This window comes from Triticum aestivum, chromosome 5D (assembly GCF_018294505.1).
Source record: "Triticum aestivum cultivar Chinese Spring chromosome 5D, IWGSC CS RefSeq v2.1, whole genome shotgun sequence".
Lineage (NCBI taxonomy): Eukaryota > Viridiplantae > Streptophyta > Magnoliopsida > Poales > Poaceae > Triticum > Triticum aestivum.
In genome coordinates, this window is record NC_057808.1 from 509,787,414 (window position 1) to 509,791,405 (window position 3,992).

Sequence of the window (3,992 nt, forward strand, 5' to 3'; positions counted from 1 at the left end):
GCACAACCTACTTTTCAGCCTCCTAAAAGCACATTGAGTTTTCTTGGGAAAATAGGGCCAGCGGTTTACTCGGCCTATTAAAGGCCCGAATCTACTAGTGGGCCAGTTTACATTTAGGCCTGTTAACGGACCGAGATGATGGGGCCCATGATGCGGATCATACATGGTGATTTGCGTGACGACCCGATTATGTACCGTAATTTTACGGTTTGGCCGGTTTACTGCGAAGGCAGGATATATATACAGTAAAATAACAGCAACATCGTGAATAAGAAAAAAAACCTAGACTATACAGTAAAGAAATTACAGCATATTACATCCACTGGGCATCAAAGTTCGCCACTATGATAATAAAGCACAAGCAGACAGCAGATTACATACACTGGGCATCAAAGATCGCCACCAGTGCAATTAAACACGCCGATAAAATAATATACAAAACCGACAGCACTTCAATAGAGTTCAATAAAGGTTAGCCCTGCTTGGGAACTGCAGCGCAAGCAGCTGAGCAAGCTGGTGAGACTGCAATTGTTTGACACTTATATCCTCCTCACTCTAAAAGATAAACAAGCAGACAGATGACATGTTTTGCACATTTAAGTATCAATGCTGACAATTCATCACATTTCTTACTGACGAATAAAGTGACACAGTTTAAAATAGCATTAACACAATATGGTATTGTTCAGGTCAAGACATGGCAGGAAATGACATTGTGAAGGAGTTGGCAGCTTCACGACACCACTGGATTACAGATCAAGAACTCATAAGTATCAATGGTTAGTGTGCTGTCAATTTATCCCATTTCAGATTGGCAAAATAAGATCACTTGCTCTGTATAGTTTAATTTACATGGTATGAAGAAGGAACTCAGTTGTACAACTGAAAACTTAAATTGAGAAGGACAAACTTTTGTTTATGAAGTACATAATAAACTTTAAACATGCAATTTGATGCAAACACCAAAAATAAGCAGCTGTTGCAGTCATGCCTAACCAAATATACACAACAAAGTTTGAAGGCTTGAGAAGGACAAACTTACATTATTGGTGAAGGCAGGCTCTATAAAGCCCTTGTCCATGCTGATGGAGAGGGGGGCAATTCAAGAAGTTTACAACAAAATCTTCTTCATAAGCATTGCCTTTATTCTACATTTTGTTAAGAGTAAATATAGATGTGACAATATAAGAAAAAATGGAGAATATTTAAGATAAGATGAAGAGTGATGCTACATAACCAAGTAGCTATAAATGTAAGTACAGCGATATAGGCAAAAGGTATAGCCAAGAGAAATGCAGAGCTAAACTTCTTCAGTACCATCGGTGTTATCCAACCTTATGGTAAGAGTAAATATAGATCTTATGTGTAGAAAATGGAGGGTAAAGGAAAATAAGCTGCAGAGTGATGGTACATGAACAACTACCTGTCAATATAAGTACACTGATAAAGGACAGCAGGTACTTATAAGAACAATGCAGAGCTAAAAAATTCATTGGCATTGGATATATTCTACACTAATGTAGGCATTCATACAGATCAGATAATTTGGAGCGAACAATTGATAAGCAAGCTATCATGCATACTGCTGTCACATAATGAACCAGGTATGTATGCAAGTACAGTGATACAGGACAACAGGTACTAACAAGAGCAATGCAGCGGGTAGCATATTTGCGATATCTTGTCATTCTTTTCAAACCGGAATTCTTTTTCGAGTAGATTTCCGGCAAAAAAGATCCGTAAGGCACATGCGGAAAAGTAGAAGTTCAAATTGCCGTGCGATATCACAGACAGTACCTCATCCTCGGAACAATACCAGTCCATAACAAGGTTCTTCCATTCAATGTCTTCTAAATTTAGCACAGGAGACTTCACCAGAAATTCGTTTATAGACTTGCCATCAAAGTGTGATTTCCTCTAGTAACACCAATACTTCTGCAATGCTTCCTTGAAAAGCGCAAGGAAGCTTTGCTCGTCATGACTATCCAGATTGACCCTCGCCTACTTACAACAATGTAATGTAAATCATTGATGTGTTCAATCAGCAGAAAACAGGAAAATAATCACCATGAACAATAGCACTTACACGTAAGTGAGACATGAAGATGTGAAAATGGTGTTTGTCTTCACTATAATCTTCCCATGATGGGAATATATGCACATAGTCCCTAACAACATTGAAAGCATTTTCTTTTAAACTGGGAATAACTGGAATGGGGTTCCAATCTGCAGGAATTGGCCGTCTCTGCAGTTGGGATAGGTCTTCGGCCGGTGGACTTGCTGTACTTTTTGCTGGAGTGGGATTTCTCTGTGGTACCGCTGGTGCTATGGCAACTGAAATCGGCATACCTTTTGCTGGAGTGCAGGTCCTGTGTGGTGCGGCTAGTGGTGTGGCCAGTAAAGTATGGGTACAGTCTGATGGAGTCGGTCCTACGTTTTTTTTCACTGGTTGTACAGCCAATATAAGTGGGGTGCTGTCTGATTTCTCCGGCACAACCACGTTTTTCAAGGACTTTGCTGGTGCTCCTTCAGGTTCGGCAATCACCCTCTTCCTTTTTGATGTCTGATGCACAAGAACAACATTTGAGTGGGAAAACATGGTATGATGACAGATGGAATATGTATTGATAATGGATGGGCATGGCATCTCGACATATATGATGAGTAAACTAAGCAGATGGCGGTGCAACAAAGTAGAAGAAATGCAAGACAACATATGCAAGATACGCGCAATCAATAAAACCTTGCCAAATTAGAACAGGCACATTGATGGGTGAACAGGACAGGCCATCTGCCTTTGACTCCTCGAGGTTAGAATAGTCATTAGGATCATATTCTGAACAAGAATCAACAGGTGGGGAGCGTATGAGTTTCATTGCATCCAGAATGGCACTCAATGCCTTGGTGCCAATTTTGTAAGTCATTGCGGTGTTTAGCTTCAAGAGTGGACTGCTGCTAGTGTGACACAAAGCAGCTACACAGATCATAGTGTAGATATAACGGGAAAACCGTAAGCATCAGAGTAAAATCAGCAAAGTGGAACTTGCTGGAATATATGTGCTAGTATTGCCGGTACGGCTAGAAAGGCTTTGGATACCAGCTCTCTTCAACTGAAGGTGCGGAACTGTTAATATCAGTGTAACTCTCCAAGGCGACACAGCTCCCCGCATTTCTTTGCTATTCTTATAGGATTCAAGTGGGCAGGCCACTACAAATCCTATTTCCATGTTTACAAAATCCTACGAATCAAAGAGGCCCGAAGAGTTCAAAGTGTCCATACCAACCGACCGTATAGACCTCTACACTGCAAATGTCCCTGCTCATCTTCACTACAAGGAACATAGTGTACTACTATCATACTCCCTCCGGTCCAAAATATATGTCTTGGTAGAGATTTCCACTATGGATCACATACAGATGTATCCAGATACATTTTAGAGTGTAGATTCACTCATTTTGCTCCATATGTAGTCCATGGTGGAATATATACAAAGACTTGTATTTAGGAACATGCTAAAGAAGAGCAAGCAGATTTTGGATAATAAAATGTTCATTGCGCAGTGCCCACACATGATGAACCAGAGCGCATTAAGAAAGCAACTCCCTGCTGTCTCTCTATATGTGGTGCACGTGCTTTTTCAAAAGTAAAGTAGGAACATTAGCTGACCAATTAAATGTTATCTGTTTTAGTAATATCAGCATCATATCAGATTCGTACTTGAGCAACAAGTTTGGAATTATGAGTGGCACGTTGTTTAGCTTAATGGATTCAGGAGCAGTGCTAAGTAGGTAGGATGATGGTACTGAATATAAAGGCATGTGTGCATGCAAGTCGCGTGACTTTTGTCATTTGGGTCAGTCGACCATTTCAGGCGGTTGGATGAAGATCCTACGTCTCCTAACCCTTCTACTTCCTCGTCTTTGATTCTTCCCATACAGAACACCGCACAGGCCACCGGCCGACCACCGGCCCCCACCGCCTGTGTTCCTCC